This window comes from Chiloscyllium punctatum, chromosome 14, assembly GCF_047496795.1.
Source record: "Chiloscyllium punctatum isolate Juve2018m chromosome 14, sChiPun1.3, whole genome shotgun sequence".
Classification (NCBI taxonomy): domain Eukaryota; kingdom Metazoa; phylum Chordata; class Chondrichthyes; order Orectolobiformes; family Hemiscylliidae; genus Chiloscyllium; species Chiloscyllium punctatum.
The window spans coordinates 49597983-49624203 of NC_092752.1; the positions used below are offsets into that span (position 1 = coordinate 49597983).

At 45.6% G+C, this 26221-nt stretch overlaps 1 long non-coding RNA gene across 1 annotated transcript in view; it reads right to left on the minus strand.

Moving 5' to 3' along the window:
* Positions 1–26221, minus strand: part of LOC140485772 (uncharacterized) — a 35651-nt gene that overhangs the window by 4187 nt on the left and 5243 nt on the right. Inside the window, exon 2 of the long non-coding RNA XR_011962436.1 lies at positions 15971–16064. This is a non-coding gene — a long non-coding RNA (uncharacterized lncRNA). The remainder of the gene's footprint in view (positions 1–15970; positions 16065–26221) is intronic.

Consider the following 26221-nt stretch of genomic DNA (forward strand, 5'->3'; position numbering starts at 1 on the left):
GAAGGAGGGTGTCAGTGGAAGGATACTGGTTTGTACAGTGGGAAAGGAAGAAGCGGAGGGCTTTGAGTCTTACGTGATGGGGGATGGAGGTGAATAGGGACTGGTGAAGATAAGGCGTTGGGGGCCGGGGAAACGAAAATCATGGAGGAGGTGGAGGGCGTGGGTGGTGCCCCGAACGTAGGTGGGGAGTTCTTGGACTAAGGGGGACAGGACCGTGTCGAGGTATGCAGAGATGAGTTCGGTGGGGCAGGATCAGGCTGAGACAATGAGTTAGCCGGGGCAGTCACGTTTGTGGATTTTGGGCAGTAGGTAGAAACTGGCGGTGGGGTTGAGGGACTATGAGGTTGGAGGCGGTGGATGGGGTGATGAGGTTATGGATGGTCTGGGAGATGATGGTTTGGTGGTGGGAGGTGGGGTCATGGTCAAGGGGGCAGCAGGAGGAGATGTCCGCGAGCTGGCGTTTAGCCTCAGCGGTGTAACGGTCAGTGTGCCAAACTACTTCCGCGCCTCCCTTGTCTGCCAGTTTGATAGTGAGGTTGGGGTTGGAACGGATGGAGTGGAGGGATGCACGTCCCGAGGTTGAGAGGTTGGAGTGGGTGAGAGGGGTGGAGAAGTTGAGGCGGTTAATGTCGCAGCGGCAGTTGGCTATGAAGAGATCGAGGGCAGGTAATTTTTCTACACACCTCTCCATACGTATTCTAACTTCAACCAGACAGTGATCACTTCTTCCAAGAGGATCCCTAATTCTGAGGTGATTAATTATTCCTGTCTCATTGCACCGGGGCCAGATCTTGGATAGCTTGCTCCTTGTCGGTTACATTTCATACTGTTCAAAAAAACTATCATGGATACACTTAATGAACTCCTCAAGGCTACCCTGACTGAGCTGGTGCGACCAATCTACATGTTGATTAAAATCACCCATGGTAATAGACATGCCATTTTTATAGGCATCAGCTATTTCTTTGTTTATTGTGCATCCCAATGTGATGTTATTATTTGGCCTACACACTGCGCCTATCAGTGACTTTCTTGTTAGAATTTTGAAAGCATCATTTCTGTTTCCCCAAATGTACAGCAATAACAACTACTTGCTTTATATGTAATCTTTCAAAATGGCAAATCTCCCAAGGTGTTTCATGGATGATCAAAACATTGATTAAGGAGAATGATTTTAAAATACATCTTAAGAGGATAGAGAAGGTTAGGGAGGGTTTTGCACAGACTTCTGCCCTTGACAGCTCCAATTGTGGAGTGATGCAGGTGGGGTGGGGTGGGGTGGGTTGAGGTGGGTTGAAAAGGGAACGTACAAAGGGGAAATGGAGGAGCGTAGGCAGTGCATAAGGTCTTAAGGACAGAGGAGGTTCCAGACTGAGTCTGTCTGTCATAGACAGTATGGCTGCCTCATGGAATTTGAAGCACCACAATGGGCCCATGGATGTCATGTTAGTCAAGGATAGTATAACGGTGGCTGAGAGAACATTTGATGAGGACTTGTCTACTGAGGTAGTGTGGGCTGAGGTTAGAAACAGGAGAGGGGAGGTCACACTGCTTGGATTTTTTATAGGCCACCACAGAGTTCCAGGGAGGGGGAAGAGAGGATGAGAAAAATTACTCTGGGTAGGAGTGAAAGTAACATGGTGGTCACTATGGGGGACTTTAACTTCCCCAACATTGACTGGAAATTCTATAATTCTAGTACGTCGGATGGATGAGTTTTTGTCCAATGTGTACAGGAGGGTTTCCTGACACAGTATGTCGAAGGGCCGACAAGAGGGGAGGCCACATTGGATCTGATGCTTGGTCATGAACCGGACTAGGTGTTTGATTTAGGTGTAGGTGTGAACTTTGGAGAGAGTGATCATAATTCAGTTATGTTTAGTTTAGCGATGAAAAGGGATAGGTACATGCCACAGGTGAAGACATATCAATGGGGTAGTGGCAATTATAATGCGATTCTGCAAGAATTAGGATGCATAGGATGGAGTAGTGAAATGCAGTGGATACAGACAATGGAAATGTGGAGCTGGTTTAAGGAACAGATATTGTGTGTCCTTGATAGGTACGTCCCTGTCAGGCAGGGAGGAAGTGATAAGGTAAGGGAACCGTGACTTAGCACAGAAATTGCATCTCTCGTTAAGAACAAGTAGGAGGCTTATGTTTTGACGAGACAAATTGTACAGATGAGGCGATGGAGACTTACAGATCAGATAGGAAGGATTTCAAGAGAGTTAAGAAGAGCAAAGAGAGGACACGAGCAGTCTTTAGCGAATAGAATAAAGGAGAACCCTAAAGCTTTCTATAGGTATGTGAGGAATAAAGGATAGGGTAAGAATAAGGCCAATCAAAGACAGAAGTGGGAAGTTGAGTGTGGACACTGTGGAAATTGGTGCTAAATGAATATTTCTCATTGGTTTTCACTCAGGAAAATGAGAATATTGCAGACAATAATGAGTTGGAAGATGTTAGACTAGAAAGGATCGAGGTTAGTTATGAACAGGTGTTATCAATTCTAGAAGGACTGAAAGTAGACAATTCCCCTGGGCTGGATGGGATTTATCCATGGATTTTCTGGGAAGCTAGGGAGAAGATAGCAAAGACTTCGGCTTTGATATTGAGTCGTCATTGATTACAGGTTCAGTACCAGAGGACTGGGTGATTGCAAATGTTATGACCTTGATCAAGAAGGGCAGTAGAGATGACCCAAGTAATTATATACCAGTGAGCCTTACTTCTGTTGTAGGAATGGTTTTGGAAAGGATTTTTAGAGACACTATTTGTAATCATCTGGCAAACAACAATATGATTTCAGATCGTCAATATGCTTTCGTCAAGGGCAGGTCGTGTCTCACAAACCTCATTGAGTTTTTCGAGAAGCACATAGAGTCATAGACATGTAAACAGCTCCAGATTTTGTTGACTCACATTCCTGGGATGTCAGGACTGATGGCTGAACAGCGACTCAATCTTCATTTAATCCTCCTTTCCTTTGGCTTTCTGAGCCGCTAACTACATCACTAATATTCTACCTCCCATTCCCTGTCCTGAATCTGACCCATATAAGCCTACACTTTCGTTCCCATCCCCCTGCCAGACTAGTTACAAACTCACCAACAGAACTGGCAAAAGCCCCCACCAGATTTGTCTCAGCTCTGCCCGGGGTAACCGGTCAGGCTGGTATAGGTCCCACCTAAATCAGAAACAGTCCCAGTGCCTGAAGAATCAAAACCCTTCTCTGGTACACCATTTCCCCAGCCACACATCCAGCTGATCTACCTTCTCATTCCTGCTCTCATTAGCACATGGCACTGGGAGTAAGTCTGACATTATTACATTTCAGGAGCTACATTTTAATGCATCTCTGCTCTCCCTATGTCCAGCTTTCAGGCCCTCATCCCTCTGTTTAGCGATGTCCTTGGTATCTGTGTGTTGCACGACCACGGGCGGTTTACCCTCCAGCTCCAGAATGTCCTGCAGCCACTCCATGATATCATGGATCTTGGCACCAGGGAGATTACATACCATCCTCGATTCATGTCTGTGGGCACAGAAGTGCCTGGCTGTACCCCTGATTATTGAATCCCCTGCCACTATAGCCCTGCCACTCTCATTCCTCTTGTTCTGATCAGCAGAGCTCTCTGTGGTGTCATGAACCTGGCTGATGCTGATTTCCCGAGAAGCCACCCCACCCATTCCCGCCCTTACAGAATCCCAAGTGGTATACAGTATCTGTATGAGAAGGGGATAACAACGGGGGCCTCCTGTACTCACTTCCTGAGCCTTTTACTAGATCTGATGTTCACCCATTCCCGTTCTGCCTGTGTAACCCTTACCTGCAGTGTGACTAACTCACTAAACGTGCTGTCCATAACATTCTCAGTATTGCAGATGCTCCACAGTGAGTCCACTCTCAGCTCCAGCTCTGAAAAGCAGTTTCCCAGTAGCTGCAGATGGGAACCCTTGCTGCACAAATAGCCGTCAGGGACACTGGAAGCGGCCCTTATTTCCTACATTGTGCAAGAGGAGCACACCACGGGTCTGAGGGCCCCTGTCACAACGTCTCTCTACATTCATCGAGTTACTCCCATTAAGAGAATTTAAATGAGTGAGTAACCTTCCGTCACTTCAAACATGTCCATTATAATAACAAAAAAAAATCTTTACTTAAGCTGATATGTAATACTTTAAAAACTTAAATACTCCACAGGTATCACTGACAATTGGCTATTCCCATTGGGACTGTGAATTTCTGAAAGGCCTGAACTAAAACGGAGTTTCAGCTTCACCTTCTCCCTGTCTCACCTCACGATTTACACCCAACTCCAAAACACTCTCATTGAGCCAAGCAGCACTCACAGTGCAGCCCTGTCATTTTCATTGTCTGCTCACACCTACACTGTACTGTTCCAATGCACCTCAATGGGAGCTCAGGACCAGCATTGCATCTTTCAATTCAGCCCTTTGTAACCCCAGAGTCAAAATGGACTTCAGCAGTTTCTGAATGAACAGACAGTTGTCAGAATCTGGAACGTTCCACCTGAAATTTTGCTGGAATTTGAATCCACGAGAAATTTGCAGAGAATTGGAAGTAGGGAGTTTACAGATTAACATTATAAAGTGGATGATTGAGACTAAATCTGACAGTTCCTGCAAAAAGACGAGGTGTAATTTGGATAAATCTGTGCTCCCTCTCAAGCCAATACCTCCTTCCACAGCTACAGGGCCAAGAATTGAACACATACCCCAAGGGTGATCCAACCATGGACTTGAACATCTTTCTGCTTTTGGCTTGACAAAAATATTGAAGATATTTTCCCACAGACAGAACAGACAAACCTTTCTCGTTCCACAGTTAAATGCCAATGATATTCAGATCTCGATGACTCCACTGACTGTAGAAACTTGTTTATTGAGATCCCTGTCTCAATTATTCTCAATTAATACCCTATAAAATGAATTCACAGAACAAAGCTCACAGTCAGTGCAAGATGAATAGTGAAGACAAACACTTCTCTCGGTATGTGTTTGATGTGTAAATGCTCCTCTTCAAATCACCCCGCCCCCACCCAGGAAGAGGACACGTGCATGCTCCTTGCTGTACCTTGCCCCAAATAAAGATGGTGGCTATAACCCAGGACCTCTCACTGCCTGAGGCCCAAGTCATCTTCCCCTTTGCTGCAAACGTGGGACCAAGAGTTTCTAATTCAGACTAACGACCTGCCCAGAGTGTAACTAAACCCTCCCAGTCTACACTGATACATTCCATCTGGTTTCTGCTGCCACTCTCCCCTTTCGGCCTCCTGCACACACCATGGGTTATCGCGGGTCCAGTGACCCTTCCTCAGAACCGATGACAGCTGGGAAAATTAGAATCCCTTCAGGAAACAGGCCCTTTGGCCCAACAATTCCACACCCACACTCCGAAGTTTATCCATCCCAGATCTGTTCTCCTATTCTATTTCTCTCTATTTCCCCGAACTAATGCACATCCCTGATCACTACGGGAAACTTAGCTGGGCCAATTCACCTAACCTATAGATCTTTGGACTACAGGAGATAAGGGTTAAAGAGTAAATAATAGGTGGGGACAGAGCCCAAAGAGAGACAGGAACATTTGGAAAGATAAAGGAGTGGGAAGGTGGAAAGTTGTTAATGGAGGAGACAGAAACCTTCTAGAATCTCAGTGGCGGTGGTGGAAATGGCGGCTGATGATCTACATTGTGCCTGAAAAAAAGACCTTGAGCTTCCAGTTGCCTGCTCTTTAACACACAAGACTGTTCCCTGTCCAACATCTCTGTCTCATGCTGACTGCAGTGTTCCAGTGAAGCTTGATGCAAGCTGGAAGAACACTTCAGAACATACCCAAATGACTTCCTATTTCAAAGACTGCAATTTCCCCTCACATGTGGTCAACAATGCCCTCCAGTGTATCTCCTCCACTTCCCACACCACTGCCCTTGAACCCCACCCCTCCAAATGCAACAAAGATGGAATCCCACCATCCTCACCTTCCACCCAGATACAACGCATCATCCTCTGCTCTTTCAACCATCAGATCCAACCACCTGAGATATATTTCCCTCCCCACCCCTTTCAGCATTCCACAGAGAACATACCTTCTGTGACTTCCATGTTAGATCCACGGTCCCCACCAACCCACCCTCCACTCCAAGCTCCTTCGCTTGCCACTGCAAGAGGTGGAAAACCTGTGCCCACACCTTCCCCTCACCTCCATCCAAGGCACCACTGGATCCTCCCACATCCAGCAGAGATTTCCCTGCCCACCCAAACAACTCAACTATTGTGTCCCTTGCTCTCAGGACGCCAAATTGTGGAATATTTCAGGGAACATTTCTGGGACACATGCACCAACCAACCCCACCGCCCTGTGGCCGAACACTTTGGCTTAGAGGTTTATAAAACCATGAGGGGCCTGGGTAGGATAAATAGACAAGGTCATTTCCCTGGGGTCGGGGAGTCCAGAATGAGAGGGCATACGTTTAAGATGAGAGGGGAAGAATTTAAAATGGATCTGAGGGGCAATTTCTTTTTCCCACTGGGGTTGGTGCGTGTATGGAATCTTCTGTCAGGAATTGGAGGATGTTGGTACAATTAAACCATTTGGCACCTGGATGGGTATATGAATTGGAAGGGTGTAGAGTGATATGGGCCAAGTGTTGGCAAATGGGTCTAGATTAGGTTGGGATATCTGGTCAGCATGGACCAGTTTAACCAAAGGGTTTATTTTCATGCTGTACATCTCTACGCCTCTGCCCTGTGATGAGCTTCATCATTCACATTGAATGGGTCAGTATCACAGAACATAGGGGCTGAGGGCTATTCAGCCCAATGGGGCTGTACTCTCTCCCTCTGGAGATGGTGCCAGTCAGTCCCAAACCACCTCCCTTTGGACATAGCCCTCCAAAACCTTCCTTAAAAAAGTTAAATTTCAAATTTGTTTTGACAATAACTGCTGTATCTGCATCCATCTGTCTTTTAAATTGTTCCAGATGCTAAGAACTTACTGAGTAAAATAATCTTCACATTTTTCCTCTGCATTATTTGCCAGTTACCTGAAAATAGTTACTAAAAATTGTGACGTAAAAAATTTCTCACTCTGTCTCTCTGTAAATTAAATATCCTGGAAACAAATCAACTCCTGGTCGAAATCACTGCTTAACCATCTCAGCTCCAAGGAGAATTGTGTGAACTTCTGCTAACTCTCCATAAAAGAGTAAACTATCTTTATTTTAATTTATTAGTGTCATAGAGATGTACAGCACAGAAACAGACCCTTCGAGCCAACTTGTTCATGCCGACCAGATATCCTAAATTAATCTCGTCCCATATGCCAGCCCTTGGCCCATAGCCTTCTAAACCTTTCCCAATCACATATCCAGTGAGATGCCTTTTAAATGTTGTAACTGTACCGGCCTCCACACTTTCTCTGGCAGCTCATTCCATACACGTGCCACGTTCAGCTTGAAACTTTGCCCTTAATATCCCATTTCAATCTTTTCCCTCATGACTGTGCTTTCTAGTTTTGGACTCACCTAAACAGGAATAAGACCCTGGCTGTTAACCCGATCCATGCCCCTCACGATTTTATCAACCTCTATGGTCACCTCTCAGCATCCGATTCTCCAGTGAAAACAGCCTCAGTCTATTCAGCCTCTCCCTATAGCTCAATCCCTCAACCCTGGCAATATCTTTGCATTTTTCCGAATCCTTTCAAGTTTCACAATTTCATTCCAATAGCGGGGAGACCAGGACTGAAAGCAGAATTCCAGAAGTGGCTGAATGAATGTCCTGTACAGCTGCAAAATGCCGTCACAACTCCTGTACTCAATGCACTGACCAGTAAAGGCAAGTACACCAAACATTTACTTCACTACCGTGCCTATCTCTGATTCCACTTTCAAGGAACTATGAACCTGCACTCCAAGATCTCTTTGTTCTGCAACACTCCCCAGGACCTTCCCATTAAGTGTAGAAGTCCTGCCCTGATTTGCTTTTCCAAAATGCAGAACCTCACATATATCTAAATTAAACTTCATCTGCCACTCCTCAGCCCATTTGATCGGAGTCTCATTGTACTTTCAGGTAACTTTGCTATCCATTGCACCTCCAATTTTGGTGTCTATTGTAAACCTAATAACCATAGCTCCTGTATTCACACAGAAATCATTTATATAAATGGCAAAAAGCAGTGGACCCAGCACCCATCCTGACAGCATATTGCTCATTACAGGCTTCCAGTCCAAAAAGTACCCTCCACTATGACACTGACTGCTCAGCAAGGTTAGAGCTCATGGAATACAGGGCGATCTAACCATTTGGATACAGAACTGGCTCAAAGGCAGAAGACAGAGGGTGGTGATGGAGGGTTGCTTTTCAGACTGGAGGCCTGTGACTAGTGGAGTGTTATAAGGATCACTGCTGGATCCACTACCTTTCGTCATTTATATCAATGACTTAGATGTGAACATAGGAGGTACAGTTAGTGAGATGACACCAAAACTGGAGGTGTAGTGGACAGTGAAAAAGGTTACCTCAGAGTACAATGGGATCTTGATCAGATGGGTGAATGGGCTGAGGAGTGGCATTTTGGGAAAGCAAATCTTAGCAGGATGTATACACTTAATGGTAAGGACCTGAGGAGTGTTACTGAACAAAGAGACCTTGGAGTGCAGGTAGATAGGATAGTGGAGGCGGCATTTGGTATGCTTTCCTTTATTGAGTACAGGAGTTGTGAGGTCATGTTGTGACTGTACAGGACATTGGTTAGGCCACTTTTGGAACGTTGCCTACAAATATGGTCTCCCTCCTATTGGAAGGATGTTGTGAAACTTGAAAGGGTTCAGAAAAGATTTACAAGAACGTTGCCAGGGATGGAGGATTTGAGCGAGGCTGGGGGTTGTATAGAGGTTGAATAGATTGGGGCAGTTTTCCCTGCAGCGTCGGAGGCTGAGAGGTGATCTTATCGATGCATATCAAAACATGAGGTGCATGGATAGGATAAATAGACAAAGTCTTTTCCCTGGCGTGGGGGATCCCAGCACTGGAGGGCATAGGTTTATGGTATGAGGGGAAAGACTTTGAAGAGACTTGAGAGGCAACGTTTTCACACAGAGGGTGGGACGTGTATGGAATGAGCTGCCAGAGGAAGTGGTGGAGGCCATTACGATTGCAACATTTAAAAGGCATCTTCATGTGTATATGAATAGGAAGGATACGGGCCGGGTGCTGACAGGGGGGACTAGATTGCATTGGGATATCTGATCAGCATGTACTGGTTGGACCGACGGGTCTGTGTTTCTGTGCTGTCCATCTATGACTCTTTGACTTTCCAGCCAATTCCGTATTCAAACAGCTAGTTCCACCAGAATTCTATGGTATTGAACCTGCTAACCAGTGTGTTATGTGAAACCTTGTGTCTTTCTCAAGTCAAGTTAATGATTTCAATGCACAAAGCCATGCTGACTCTCCCTAATAATTTCTTGCCTTTCCAATGACATGTAAATCCTGTCCCGGAGAATCCCTTCCAACAACTTCTCTGCCACTGACTTCAGGCTCACCGGTCTATAGTTCCCTGGCTTTTCCTTACCACCTTTCTCAAATAATGGCACCCATCTTCCAGCACCTCACCTGTGGCGATCGATGATACAAATATCGCAGCGAGGGGCCCAGCAAAAGCTTCCCTAATTACCCACAAAGTTCTGGGATACACCTGATCAGATTCCAGGGATTTATCCACCTTTATGCATTTTAAGACATCCAGTACCTCCTCCTCTGTAATATGTACACTTGCCAAGTTATCACTATTTATTTCTCCAACTTCTCTAACTTCCATATCCCCTTTCAGTAAAAACTGACATGAAATACTTACAGAATCTCTCCCACCTCCTGCTGTTCCATAGACAGTCTTGTTGATCTTTGAGGGTCGCTATTCTCTGCCCAGTTATTCTTTTCTCTTTAGTGTATTTGTAGAATCTCTTTGGATTCTCCTTAAACCTATTTCCCAAAATTATCTCATGTCCCCTTTTCTGCCTCCTGGTTTCCCACGAGTATTCTCCTACTACCCTTATAGTCCTCTAGGGACTCAGTCAAACAGAGTGGTCTGTACCTGCCATATCCTTTCTTCATTTTCTTGACCAGAGCCTCAATTTCTCAGGTCATGCAGCATTCTCGACGCCTCCCAGCCTTGGCCTTAATGGGAACGTACTATCTGCGTACTCTCATTGTCACAGGCCTATGGAGGCAATGGCAGATGAGGACAGAGAAACAATAATTATCAGTAAAGAGGTAGTGTTGGGAAAACTAACAACTCATCCTTATCTCTATAATTCCTCTCTAGCCTCAGAACTATCACAATCTCTGGTATCAAAAACATCTCAATCAATGCAACATCCTCCAATCTCTAATCTCCTCCAGTCTCAACACCCTCCCTGTCTCTAATCTTGTCCACCCTCACAAATCTTTGTGATGTGCCTTTCTTTAATTCCAACCTTCAGGATAACCCACTTTTATTTCAGATTCCTGAATCCTGAGCTCCACAATGTCCCACTTAACATCTGTCACATTTTCCTGCAATAAACATTAATCAATTCCGTATCATCTATTCTAATATCACCTTCTCTGACCTGGTTTCTATTGTGGCTTGTCATATTTCTATATTATGCATCTGTGGTCTACATGACAGAAAAAGGTGTTGTGGTCCATCAGGTTTTTGCTGTAAAGAAATCTCCCAGCTAACTATTTTCATTCCATTTTCCAGCACTGTGCCCAGAGACCTGTCAGCCTTGGCAAGTGTGTTCCTAAATACATCTGAAATGCCATCGGGACTTCTGTCTCTCACTCACTTCCAGACTTCCAGTTTTAGTGCAAGTGTTGCTCTATGATGACATCACCCACAGGAACACAGAGCAACTGGGTCTGTGCAAACCAGAGATCGCCCACACATTGGGAAGGATGGCAGGGTCCCTGAGAGGGGGCACAGGAGATTTACCAGGATGGTTCAAGGAATGGGGGATTTTAGTTGCAGAATTTGTGGGGCTTTTTTAACATTAATTACTCATGTGACATGTGTGTTACTAATACACATCAAGAATAACCATTCACAATTAATAAGACTGTCCTTTTCAACCTCTCCCCTTGCCTGTGCTGTGGTAATATTCAGGTTAACCACTACCAGACATCTCTCTCTAATGAGAGAGCAGTCCTATGGTCTGTGAGGACAATGCTGACTTGATCTTTCACACAGTGATGCCACTGTCCCTCGGGGGTGGGGAGAGGGAATACTGAAGGTGGTGGATGGGAAACCACTCAGGTACAGTGCTTTACCCTGGAGGATGTTCACTTTCTTTAAAATTGTTGGGTGGGGGGGGGGGGGCGGGTGCAATGATGCAGGCAAGTGGAGAATGTTCCAACACAACCCTGATGTGTACCTTATAGAGAGCAAACAGACATTGGGGAATTAGGGGTTTGGACAAACTGAGAGTATTCTCCTTGTAGCAAAGGAAATTGTGGGGAGCTGTGACAAAGCGGTTTACAAAAGTTACACATTATAATAATAACCCTTACACCCGTCAGCTCATTATACAAGGATTCCAGGACAAATGTTCAAGATTTGGGAAGATCTATTGAGAGGATGGTTTGATTCAAAGAAGACCTTTTATGCAGCAAATGGTATTGATCTGGAACACAATACTCTCACACAATATGAATATCCATGTCCTGATGAATGGAGTAATTCTGTCAGAGTTTGGCGTTACAATGACTGAGATTACCATCTGAATATCTGCCTTTAATACAAGTTGATAAAATCCGTCACTGTCAGTTCAAGTTTGAAACTCATACAATCCCCTCCTCCCGGCCCAGGAGGACTGTACACATTACCCCTGGTGGAGGTCAGCAGGCACTTCAAGGGCAAATCTGTGTTGGTTTCTATGAGTTTCCACCTTGGGACTTCATGTGACTGAACATGGGACAGAATGATCCAAGATTCAGTGAGATATGGAGAACAGGATTTCCTTCCTTTTTGTTCTTTTGTGCTGCCGCTGAGCCTCATCAATAAGACCATGGGGTGTGAAAGGCTCATGCAGCTCGATGGACAAGTTGTCTCCATTCTCACAAGGGGCAGCAAGCTCCTCCCAGTTATTAAACAGAGTATCCCTGAAAAGATAGCAACTGAGCATGCTTCCCACTGCCCAGTGCTCACAGTAAATGTTTTGAATAATGAGGGGGGAAAATCAAGACAAGGCATAACAGGAATGTTCCAAGAGAATTGTAAACAGTTTACAGAGAGATATTCACAGGAAATGTGGGCAACAAGTTGGCAAATGGTGTATAACTTGGGATAAACTGTAGAAAGCTGCACCACAAAGGGACCGGGGGAAAAATGAGCAGGAAACACAAAGCTAGCGCACAGTTACAACATGGAATCAGGAAGCAGAATGGAATGTTGTCCCTTATTTCAAGGAGTTTGCAATATAAGAGTTTGGAATGTATACCTTAGGGCAATTAAACAAATGGCGAGTGAGACCACAACTGGAGGAACTTGAACAGATTTGGCCGCTTTAGTTAGCTAAATAGAGCAGTTGATTGGAGGCATTTCAGAGAAGATCCTTTGGGATGAAGGGACTATCCTGTAAGCAAAGGCTGAACAAGTTGGGAATCTACTCACTGGACTTTGGAAGAATGAGAGGAGATCTCTTTGAAACATACAGGATTCTGTCGAGGTTTGACAGGGTAAATATGGAGAGGATGTGTCCCATTACGGGTGAGTCGTGAACCAGATTCTGTGTCTGTCACGGAATCAAGGGTTCTGTTTCAGATTTGTCAAGTTAAAGGCAACACCGACATAGGTTAGGGTTTCAGTAGCAATGGAGCTGGGGTGAGAAGGAGATAAGCAACGTTTTAGAGATTGGAATTCCTGGTGTTTGTGATTGTGTAGATGTCTGATCAGAAGGTCACCTTGTGGTCAGATATGAGAGCAATATTGTGAAGAATGTAGTTCTGCCTCAGACACTTCCCAGTGAGAGCGAAGGACACAGCAGTAAGGGAAATGAATTTGGAATAACAACTGGGGGGGCAATGGGTTTAACAATTAGAGTGTTTCATTGGAATGAATTGCAGCTAATCGAAGCGTGGTAAGCAGTTTGATAACTGAGTAACAGTGGAGTAATGGAGACGGATGACGGGGAGGGAGAGCTGGGCATTGTCAGTGTACATGTGAAACCTAACACAGTGCTTTTGGGCGATGTTACCTCCTGGCAGTATGCAGGTGAGAAACAAGACGGACCAAGGATAGATCCTTGAGGGACACCAAATACAATGAATTCAGAAAGGAAAGGGAGTGTGGAGATGGAGCAGGATTTTTCAATGACGGTGAGGTCAAATATCAGTTTTTGGCAGAATGGGAGAGAAGGACATAACCAGAAAAGACAGACAGATCATGGAACAATATCTGTGAATTGCAAGGGGAGGGGGGGGGGTTGCAGTGACAAGCAGGAGGATGAGAGAGAGATTTGGAATGTCCATGATTTAGCTACTCCAGGGTAAATGGTCAAGATGACCTCTAATAAGGCTTGACAAGGGACTCGAGGAAATGAAAGTTTAGGACTAAAATGAGGAGCACCCTTGTGAGGCAGTGTGGCTCGGTGGGCTAGTGGAGAGGGAGGGAAGAAACCGAGGCAGCTGATCGGATTATCTCAATGTTATGGACAGAGAAACTCCATGTGCTCCTCACTCTTGTTGTTGGAGGGGAGGATGGAGGAGACAGGATAATGGACATTGTTTTCGAAATAATAAAAAACAAAACTTGTGATAGTGATTCTAAAAATAAGTGAACAAACCTGTCGTATTTATCATTTATCAAGAATATTAAAATAGACAACTGAAGTTCAGGTTTGAATCCCAATTTGGTACAGGGTTGCTCTGAAGTCAAGAAAAATAAAGAAACTGGAATGAAGAATCTACTGTTTGCCATGGACCCATTAGGGATGTTTTTTCTGCCATTGACAATGTCCTTGAGGGAAAGAAACCCGACAGTGGCCCATCAAATCACTCATTGTATTAATCACTGCACAGTCTCAACAAAGGACGGCATGGTGGCACAGTGGCACAGTAGTTAGCACTGCTGCCTCACAGTGCCAGAGACCCGGGTTCAATTCTTGCCTCAGGCGACTGACTGTGTGGAGTTTGCACATTCTCCCCGTGTCTGCGTGGGTTTCTTCCGGGTGGTCCAGTTTCCTCCCACAGTCCAAAATGTGCAGGTTAGGTGAATTGGCCATGCTAAATTGTCCGCAGTGTTAGGTGAAGGGGTAAATGTAGGGGAATGGGTCTGGATGGGTTGCGCTTCGGCGGGTCGGTGTGGACTTGTTGGGCCGAAGGGCCTATTTCCACACTAAGTAATCTAATCTAAAAGGAATGAAACTGGATGGAGCACATTACATGTACAACCACACAATCAGCCCTCTTGTCCCTGCAACGTCTGCCTCACTCTGGGCCAACAAGAGCAGCAGAACTGTACTCCAGCCCAATCTGAAATCTCATGGCCTGATATCCCCCACTCAACCATTAACATCAAGCCAGGGGAACCAACCTTGGTTCAATAGTGAATACAGGAGGGCATGCCAACAGTACCAAAAATGAGGTGCCAACCTGGTGCAGCTACAAGCAGCACAAACAACACCAAATAGAACTAAGTGATCCCATAAACAATGGATTATTTCTGTCACACCTAGTCAGGAATGGTGATGGACAATTACAGCATCACAGATATCCCCATCCTTACAGATGGAGGGGTCTCACACATCCATTCCACAGATAAGAGGACAGCATTAGCAGCGATTTTCAGCCAGCAGTGCCAAGTGGATGAGTCTTCTCCATTGGTCCCTGACATCACAGATATGGATCAACTTGGTTTAAAACTCATGTCAAATCAGATCAAGAAATGGAGAAGTAGTGTAAAGGCTAGGGGCCCTGCCAATATACTGGCAACAGTGCTGATGGCTGTGCTCCAGAACTTGCTGCCCACCAAGGCAAGTACTGCTCCAGCACTGGCACCTACCGACTTTGTGGAATATTGCTCAGGGATGTTCCAACACAAAAACACAGGGCAGACCCAACTCAGCCAATTCCCCTCCATCAGTCCACACTCGCTCAGCAGTGAAGTGATAGAAGGCCGATGCACCTGGTCAGGAATAACCTGCTCAGCGATGCCCAGTTCGGGTTCTGCCAGGGCCACTCAGTTCCTGAGCTTGTTACAGACTTGATTCACAAACTGACAAACAGCTGAATGAGGTGAGGATGACAGGCCAGACCCCCTCCAAGACCACTATTTCGACTTTAGTGATATCACCTGACCTCACCACCGTCTCAGCTCATTTACTGAAACTCTCATTCATTCCTTTTGTTAACTCTAGATTTCATTATCTAAACACACTCCTGGCCAGTATCCCACGTTCACCCTCCCGATAATCTCAAGAATATTGAAAACACGACTGCCGAAGTGCTCACTTGTACCAAAACTTGCTGATCAATCAGAAGACTTCCATTTATAAGCGATAACAATTTACTTTTGCACCTTTGAATTAATTCCTGGCTGTAATCATTCCTATCTCCCTGCACCACACACCCTTTCATATCTCAATAACGCATTTTAGTTCAGACTCTGAATGATGTGTTTATTTTTGAGTTCACCTGTGTGACTGTTTCTATAGACTCCAAGGGAACATGGTCTGGAATCCCCACTCTAACCCTCTAAGATCTACTTTCTTCCTTTAAGGCATTCTTGAAAAGCTGCTTATTTGGCAATGGTTGTGGTCAATGGACACAATATTCTCCATCTGTAGCCTTATGTCAAAAGTTCTCAATAATATTTTTGTGAAATTAAAACCATGATGATTTGTACAGATATCTTCTACTCTTCAATATCGCTGAGTGAATAATCTGTAATGTCTCTTACCCAACCACCTTCACCATACAAACTGCAGCAGTACAAGGCAGTCAAACATCACCCTCTCCACAGGCAACAAGGCTTTGGCATTGATCACTGGTTTCTGTGGAAGGAGAAATACACAGTTGTTGTTTCAGGGAGTGCAATATGAATCAAAGGGAATGAAAATGGTGCAGAATTTGACTGTCAGAAATTGAAGGAAAATGCACTCGCTTATTGGACAAAAGAATTCTTGACTGTCAAAGAAATTGTGGAAAAAATAATCTGATAATGGAACAGCACATGGTCAGGAGCCGGACAGCAGTGGACAATTCATTTACATTCCTGAAGAAGGGCTTATGCCCAAAACATCGATTCTCCTGCTCCTCGAATGCTGCCTGGCCTGCTGTGTTTTTCCAGCTCTACATTTTTCAATTTCAATTCAGTTCACTTTTATGATCCCACAGTCAAAGATGCCTAGCACAGAAACAGACTTCTTCGGTCCAACCTATGGCAACCAGATATCCTAACCTAATCAATTTAAATTAAATCCTATCTGCCACTCCTCAGCCCATTGGCCCATCTGATCAATATCCCATTGTATTCTGAGATAACCTTCTTCATTGTCCACAATACCAACTGTTGGCTGGAGCTTGTGCGCTGCTTCGTGGCTTTTGTTGCTGTTTCTCAGTTACAAGAGAGCGAGGGACAAAGTTAAAAATCACACAACCACCTGATGAAGGACCAGCAAAGTAGTGCTTCCAAATAAACCTGTTGAACTATAACCTGGTGTTCTCTGAATTTTAATTTTGTCCATCCTAATCCAACACCAGCACCTCCAAGTCACGAGTGAGGGAGGAATGCATAACATAAGAACAAAAGATCTTGGAAAAAGTTAAGGCTGTCCTGCCCTTCGAGCCTGCTCTACCGTTCAATAAGATCATGGTTGATCATTATGTGGATGCAGAATCATTTACCCACATTCTCACCGTACTCCTTAATTAATTATTTATTTTTTTAAAAAACTAACTTGGCTTTAAAAACGTTCATTGAACTAGCATCAAATACTTCCCTGGGCAATGCTCTCCATCAAGGTCAAGACATTCCTTCTCAATTCACTCCTAAATTTGCTGCTTCCAACCTTGTGGAGATGCCCTCTTGTCCTAGCTTCACCTGCCAGTGGATACATCCTCTTTACTTCTATTTTATTTATTCCATTCATTATTTTATATCTATCTATTCTTCTGAATTACAATGAATATAATCCCAATCTACTCAGTCTCTGTTAAGCCAAACCCCTCACCTCCGGAATCAACATAGTTAACCTCCTCTGCACCCCCTCTAGGGCCAGTATATCCCTGAGCACGTAAGTAGATAAAAACTACATGCAATACTCCAGGTATGGGATCACCAGCACCCACTATTGACCACCTCTGCTTTTAAACACAATCCCTTCAGAAATGAAGGACAAAATTCCCTTTGCCTTCTGAATTGATTGTTATACCTGGTGACTAACCCTCCTGCAGAAGGATGTTCAGGTGCCTCTGCATAGCAAATAATGTAACTTTTTAAAAACTCAAGTAATAATCTTTTCATTAATGTTACTCCAACCAAAGAGTATGACTTTACATTTATGAACATAATATTCCACTTGCCAAACCATTGCCCACTCACTCAATGTATCTATGTTCCCCTGCAAAGTTTCCCAGTCCTCCGCACACTTTGTTCTGCTCCTCATCTTAGTCTAATATGCAAACTTTGACATCCTACATGTGGTCCCCAACTCTAAATCATCTGTATCAATTCTAAATAATTGCAGTCCCAACACTGATCCTAGAAGCACACTACTCGTTACTGATTGCCAGCCAGAATAAGGCTTATTTATCCCCACTCTTTGCTTCCTTTTAGTCAACCAATCTTCTATCCATGCTTATACTCTATCCCATGCACCCTTATATAATGCAACAGCCACTTGTGTGGCACCTTGTTGAAGGCCTTTTGGAAATCCAGGTACACCGCATCCACTGGGCCCCCATTGTCCACCTTGCTCGAAATGTCTTCATAGAATTCCAAACGATTTGTCAAGCATGACCTGTCCTTCATGAATCCATGCTCTGTCTGCCCAATGGGACAATTCGCATCAAGATTCCCTGCTATTTCTTCCTTGATAATAGACCCAAACATCATTCCAACTCCAGAGAATAAACCAACTGGTGTAGAATTCCCTATCTTTTGTCCACCGCCTTTTCTTACAGTCCTTCCTTTTCACTGGAATATGCCTTTGCTGAGCACTTCCTAAAATGTCTTTGAAAATCTTTCACTGCTCATCAACTGTCCCACCATAAAATCTTTGTTTCCAGTCTACATTATCCAGGTTCTCCCTCATTCTATTTTAGTTCCTCGTGTTCAAGCACAGGACCAAGGTATTAGATTTTATCTTTGCACTGGAGGAGAAAGTGAGGACTGCTGATGCTGGAGATCAGAGCTGAAAATGTGTTGCTGGAAAAGCGCAGCAGGTCAGGCAGCATCCAAGGAACAGGAGAATCAACGTTTCAGGCATAAGCCCTTCTTCAGGAATGAGGAAAGTGTGTCCAGCAGGCTAAGATAAAAGGTAGGGAGGAGGGACTTGGGGGAGGGGTCTTGGAAATGCGATAGGTGGAAGGAGGTCTAAGTGAGGGTGATAGGCCGGAGTGGGGGTGGGGGCAGAGAGGTCAGGAAGAAGATTGCAGGTTAGGAAGGCGGAGCTGAGTTCGAGAGATTTGACTGAGACAAGGTGGGGGGATGGGAAATGAGGAAACTGGAGAAATCTGAATTCATCCCTTGTGGTTGGAGGGTTCCTCGGCGGAAGATGAGGCGATCTTCCTCCAACTGTCGTGTTGCTATGGTCTGGCGATGGAGGAGTCCAAGGACCTGCATGTCCTTGGTGGAGTGGGAGGGGGAGTTGAAGTGTTGAGCCACGGGGTGGTTGGGTTGGTTGGTCCAGGTGTTCCAGAGGTGTTTTCTGAAACCTTCCGCAAGTAGGCGGCCTGTCTCCCCAATATAGAGGAGGGCACATCGGGTGCAGTGGATGCAATAAATGATGTGTGTGGAGGTGCAGGTGAATTTGTGGTGGATATGGAAGTATCCCTTGGGGCCTTGGAGGGAAGTAAGGGGGGAGGTGTGGGCGCAAGTTTTGCATTTTTGCGGTTGCAGGGGAAGGTGCCGGGAGTGGATGTTGGGTTGGTGCGGGGTGTGGACCTGACAAGGGAGTCACGGAGGGAGTGGTCTTTTCGGAATGCTGATAGGGGAGGGGAGGGAAATATATCCCTGGTGGTGGGGTCTATTTGGAGGTGGCTGAAGTGAGGACGGATGATATGCTGTATATGGAGTTTGGTGGGGTGGTAGGTGAGGACCAGTGGGGTTCTGTCCTGGTGGTGGTTGGAGGGGCGGGGCTCAAGGGTGGAGGAGCGGGAAGTGGAGGAGATGCGGTGAAGGGCATCGTCGGCCACGTCTGGGGGGAAATTGCGGTCTTTGAAGAAGGAGGCCATCTGGGTTGTACGGTATTGGAACTGGTCCTCCTGGGAGCAGATGCAGCAGAGACGAAGGAATTTGGAATATGGGATGGCGTTTTTTTTACAGGGGGCAGGGTGGGAGGAGGTGTAGTCTAGGTAGCTGTGGGAGCCGGTCGGTTTATAGTAAATGTCCGTGTTGATTCGGTCGCCCGAGATAGAAATGGAAAGGTCTATGAGGGGGAGGGAGGAGTCTGAAATTGTCCAGGTGAATTAAAGGTCAGGGTGGAAGGTGTTGGTAAAGTGGATGAACTGTTCAACCTCCTCATGGGAGCCTGAGGCAGCGCCGATACAGTCATTGATGTAGCGGAGTAAAAGGTGGGGGGTGGTGCCAGTGTATCTGCGGAAGATGGACTGTTCCACATATCCTACAAAGAGGCAGGCATAGCTGGGGCCCATGCGGGTGCCTTTGGCTACTCCTTTGGTTTGGAGGAAGTGGGAGGATTGGAAAGAGAAGTTGTTCAGGGTGAGGACCGGTTCAGTCAGTCGAAGGAGGGTGTCAGTGGAAGGATACTGGTTGGTACAGTGGGAAAGGAAAAAGCGGAGGGCTTTGAGTTCTTTGTGATGGGGGATGGAGGTGTATAGGGACTGGTGAAGATAAGACGTTGCGGGCCGGGGAAACGAAAATCATGGAGGAGGTGGAGGGCGTGGGTGGTGCCCCGAACGTAGGTGGGGAGTTCTTGGACTAAGGGGGGCAGGACCGTGTCGATGTATGCAGAGATGAGTTCGGTGGGGCCGGATCAGGCTGAGACAATGAGTCGGCCGGGGCAGTCACGTTTGTGGATTTTGGGCAGGAGGTAGAAACTGGCGGTGGGGTTGAGGGACTATGAGGTTGGAGGCGGTGGATGGGGTGATGAGGTTATGGATGGTCTGGGAGATGATGGTTTGGTGGTGGGAGGTGGGGTCATGGTCAAGGGGGCAGCAGGAGTGGTGTCCACAAGCTGGCGTTTAGCCTCAGCGGTGTAAAGGTCGGTGCGCCAAACTACTTCCGCACCTCCCTTGTCTGCCAGTTTGATAGTGAGGTTGGGGTTGGAATGGATGGAGTGGAGGGATGCACGTCCCGAGGGTGAGAGGTTGGAGTGGGTGAGAGGGGTGGAGAAGTTGAGGCGGTTAATGTTGCAGCGGCAGTTGGCTATGAAGAGATCGAGGGCAGGTAATTTATCTTCACACCTCTCCATATGTATTCTAACTTCAACCATACAATGATCACTTCTTCCAAGAGAATCCCTAATTCTGTGGTCATTAATTATTCCTGTCTCATTGCACAGGGGCCAGATCTTGGACAGCTTGCTCCTTGTCATTTACATTTCATACTGTTCAAAAAAAACCATCATGTATACACTTAATGAACTCCTCAAGGCTACCCTGACTGAGCTGGGTCGACCAATCTACATGTAGATTAAAATCACCCATAGTAATAGACATGCCATTTTTACAGGCATCAGTTATTTCTTTGTTTATTGTCCATCCCAATGTGATGTTATTATTTGGCCTACACACTGCGCCTATCAGAGACTTTCTTGTTAGAATTTTGAAAGCATCATTCCTGTTTCCCCTAATGTACAGCAATAACAACAACTACTTGCTTTATATGGAATCTTTCATAATGGCAAATCTCCTTAGGTGTTTCATGGATGATCAAAACATTGATTAAGGAGGATGATTTTAAAATACATCTTAAAAGAGGATAGAGAAGGTTAGGGAGGGTTTTCCACAGACTTCTGCCCTTGACAGCTCCAATTGTGGAGTGATGCAGGTGGGGTGGGGTGTGTTGAAAAGGGAGCGTGCAAAGGGGAAATGGAGGAGTGCAGGCAGTGCATAAGGTCTTAAGGATAGAGGAGGTTCCAGACTGAGTCTGTCTGTCATAGACAGTATGGCTGCCTCATGGAATTTGAAGCACCGCAATGGGCCCATGGATGTCATATTAGTCAAGGATAGTATAACGGTGGCTGAGAGAACATTTGATGAGGACTTGTCTACTGTAGTAGTGTGGGCTGAGGTTAGAAACAGGAGAGGGGAGGTCACACCTCTTGGATTTTTTATAGGCCGCCACAGAGTTCCAGGGAGGGGGAAGAGAGGATTAGAAAAATTACTCTGGGTAGGAGTGAAAGTAACATGGTGGTCATTATGGGGGACTTTAACTTCCCCAACATTGACGGGAAATTCTATAATTCTAGTACGTCGGATGGATGAGTTTTTGTCCAATGTGTACAGGAGGGTTTCCTGACACAGTATTTCAAAGGGCCGACAAGAGGGGAGGCCACATTGGATCTGGTGCTTGGTCATGAACCGGACTAGGTGTTTGATTTAGGTGTAGGTGTGCACTTTGGAGAGAGTGATCATAATTCAGTTATGTTTAGTTTAGCGATGAAAAGGGATAGTTATATGCTACAGGTGAAGACTTATCAATGGGGCAGTGGCAATTATAATGCGATTCTGCAAGAATTAGGATGCATAGGATGGAGTAGCGAAATGCAGTGGATGCTGACAATAGAAATGTGGAGCTGGTTTAAGGAACAGATATTGCGTGTCCTTGATAGGTATGTCCCTGTCAGGCAGGGAGGAAGTGATAAGGTAAGGGAACCGTGACTTAGCACAGAAATTGAATCTCTCGTTAAGAAGAAGTAGGAGACTTATGTGTTGATGACACAAATGGTACAGTTGATGCGATGGAGACTTCCAGACCAGCTGGGAAGGATTTCAAGAGAGTTCATAAGAGCAAAGAGAGGACACGAGCAGTCTTTAGCGAATAGAATAAAGGAGTACCCTAAAGCTTTCTATAGGTATGTGAGGAATAAAGGTTAGGGTAGGAATAGGGCCAGTCAAAGACAGAAATGGGAAGTTGAGTGTGGACACTGTGGAAATTGGAGAGGTGCTAAACAAACATTTCTCATTGGTTTTCACTCAGGAAAATTAGAATATTGTAGATAATAATGAGATAGAAGATGTTAGACTAGAAAGGATCGAGGTTAGTTACGAACAGGTGTTATCAATTCTACAAGGATTAAAGTAGACAAGTCCCCTGGGCTAGATGGGATTTATCCGTAGATTGTATGGGAAGCTAAGGAGAAGATAGCAAAGAAATCGGCTTTGATATTGAGTTGTCATTGCCTACAAGTTCAGTACCAGAGGACTGGGTGATTGCAAATGTTATGCCCTTGATCAAGAAGGGCAGTAGAGATGACCCAAGTAATTATATACCAGTGAGCCTTACTTCTGTTGTAGGAATGGTTTTGGAAAGGATTTTCAGAGACACTATTTGTAATCATCTGGCAAACAACAATATGATTTCAGATCGTCAATATGCTTTCATCAAGGGCAGGTCGTGTCTCACAAACCTCATTGAGTTTTTCGAGAAGCACAGAGTCATAGACATGGAAACAGCTCCAGGTTTTGTTGACTCACATTCCTGGGATGTCAGGACTGATGGCTGAACAGGGACTCAATCTTCGTTTAATCCTCCTTTCCTTTGGCTTTCTGAGCCACTAACTACATCACTAATATTCTACCTCCCATTCCCTGTCCTGAATCTGACCCTCTAAGCCTACACTTTAGTTCCCATCCCCCTGCCAGACTAGTTACAAACTCACCAGCAGAACTGGCAAAAGCCCCCACCAGATTTGTCTCAGCTCTGCCCAGGGTAACCGGTCAGGCTGGTATAGGTCCCACCCAGAAACAGTCCCAGTGCCTGAAGAATCAAAACCCTTCTCAGGTACACCATTTCCCCAGCCACACATCCACCTGATCTACCTTCTCATTCCTGCTCTCATGAGCACATGGCACTGGGAATATGTCTGACATTATTACATTTCAGGAAGTACATTTTAATGCATCTCTGCTCTCCCTATGTCCAGCTTTCAGGCCCTCATCCCTCTGTTTAGCGATGTCCTTGGTATCTGTGTGTTGCACGACCACGGCCTGTTTACCCTCCAGCTCCAGAATGTCCTGCAGCCACTCCACGATATCATGGATCTTGGCACCAGGGAGATTACATACCATCCTCGATTCATGTCTGTGGGCACAGAAGTGCCTGGCTGTACCCCTGATTATTGAATCCCCTATCACTATCGCCCTGCCACTCTCATTCCTCTTGTACTGATCAGCAGAGCTCTCTGTGGTGTCATTAACCTGGCTGATGCTGATTTCCCGAGAAGCCACCCCACCCATTCCCGCCCTTACAGAATCCCAAGTGGTATTCAGTATCTGTATGAGAAGGGGATAACAACGGGGGCCTCCTGTACTCACTTCCTGAGCCTTTTACTAGATCTGATGGTCACCCATTCCCTTTCTGCCTGTGTAAATCTCACCTGCAGTGTGACTAACTCACTAAACGTGCTGTCCATAACATTCTCAGTATTGCAGATGCTCCACAGTGAGTCCACTCTCAGCTCCAGCTCTGAAAAGCAGTTTCCCAGTAGCTGCAGATGGGAATCCTTCCTGCACAAATAGCCGTCAGGGACACTGGAAGCGGCCCTTATTTCCCACATTGTGCAAGAGGAGCACACCACGGGTCTGAGGGCTCCTGTCACAACGTCTCTCTACATTCATCTAGTTACTCCCATTAAGAGAATTTAAGTGAGTGAGTAACCTTCCTTCACTTCAAACATGTCCATTATAATAACAAAAAAAATCTTTACTTAAGCTCATATGTCATACTTTAAAAACTTAAATACTCCACAGGTATCACTGACAAATTGGCTATTCCCATTGGGACTGTGAATTTCTGAAAGACCTGAACGAAAACGGAGTTTCAGCTTCACCTTCTCCCTGTCTCACCTCACTATTTACACCCAACTCCAAAACACTCTCATTGAGCCAAGCAGCACTCACAGTGCAGCCCTGTTATTTTCATTGTCTGCTCACACCTACACTGTACTGTTCCAATGCACCTCAATGGGAGCTCAGGACCAGCATTGCATCTTTCAATTCAGCCCTTTGTAACCCCAGAGTCAAAATGGACTTCAGCAGTTTCTGAATGAACAGACAGTTGTCAGAATCTGGAACGTTCCACCTGAAATGGTGCTGGAATTTGAGTCCACGAAAAATTTGCAGAGAATTGGAAGTAGGGAGTTTACAGATTAACATTACAAAGTGGATGATTGAGACTAAATCTGACAGTTCCTGCAGAAAGACAAGGTGTAATTTGGATAAATCTGTGCTCCCCCTCAGGCCAATACCTGCTTCCACAGCTACAGGGCCAAGAATTGAACACATACCCCAAGGGTGATCCAACCATGGACTTGAACATCATTCTGCTTTTGGCTTGACAAAAATATTGAAGATATTTTCCCACAGACAGAACAGACAAACCTTTCTCGTTCCACAGTTAAATGCCAATGATATTCAGATCCCGATGACTCAGTTGACCGGAGAAACTTGTTTATTAAGATCCCAGTCTCAATTATTCTCAATTAATACCCTATAAAATGAATTCACAAAACAAAGCTCACAGTCAGTGCAAGATGAATAGTGAAGACAAACACGTCTCTCGGTATGTGTTTGATATGTAAATGCTCCTCTTCAAATCACCCCGCCCCCACCCAGGAAGAGGACACGTGCATGTTCCTTGCTGTACCTTGCCCCAAATAAAGATGGTGGCTATAACCCAGGACCTCTCACTGCCTGAGGCCCAAGCCATCTTCCCCTTTGCTGCAAACGTGGGACCAAGAGTTTCTAATTCAGACTAACTACCTGCACAGAATCTAACTAAACCCTCCCAGTCTACACGGATACATTTCATCTGGTTTCTGCTGCCACTCTCCCCTTTCCGCCTCCTGCGCACACCATGGGTTATCGCGCGTCCAGTGATCCTTCCTCAGAACCGATGACAGCTGGGAAAATTAGAATCCCTTCAGGAAACAGGCCCTTTGGCCCAACAATTCCACACCCACCCTCCGAAGTTTATCCCACCCAGACCCATTCTCCTATTCTATTACTCTCCATTTCCCCGAACTAATGCACATCCCTGAACACTACGGGAAACTTAGCTGGGCCAATTCACCTAACCTATAGATCTTTGGACTACAGGAGATAAGGGTTAAAGAGTAAATAATAGGTGGGGACAGAGCCCAAAGAGACACAGGAACATTTGGAAAGATAAAGGAGTGGGAAGGTGGAAAGCTGTTAATGGAGGAGACAGGAACCTTCTAGCATTTCAGTGGCGATGGTGGAAATGGTGGCTGATGATCTACATTGTGCCTGCAAAAAAGACCCTGAGCTTCCAGTTGCCTGCTCTTTAACACACAAGACTGTTCCCTGTCCAACATCTCTGTCTCATGCTGACTGCAGTGTTCCAGTGAAGCTTGAAGCAAGCTGGAAGAACACTTCAGAACATACCCAAAGGGCTTCCTATTTCAAGGACTGCAATTTCCCCTCACATGTGGTCAACAATGCCCTCCAGTGTATCTCCTCCACTTCCCACACCACTGCCCTTGAACCCCACCCCTCCAAATGAAACAAAGATGGAATCCCACCATCCTCACCTTCCACCCAGATACAACGCATCATCCTCTGCTCTTTCCACCATCAGATCCAACCACCTGAGATATATTTCCCTCCCCACCCCTTTCAGCATTCCACAGAGAACATACCTTCTGTGACTTCCACGTTAGATCCACGGTCCCCACCAACCCACCCTCCACTCCAAGCACCATCGCTTGCCACTGCAAGAGGTGTAAAACCTGTGCCCACACCTTCCCCTCACCTCCATCCAAGGCACCACTGGATCCTCCCA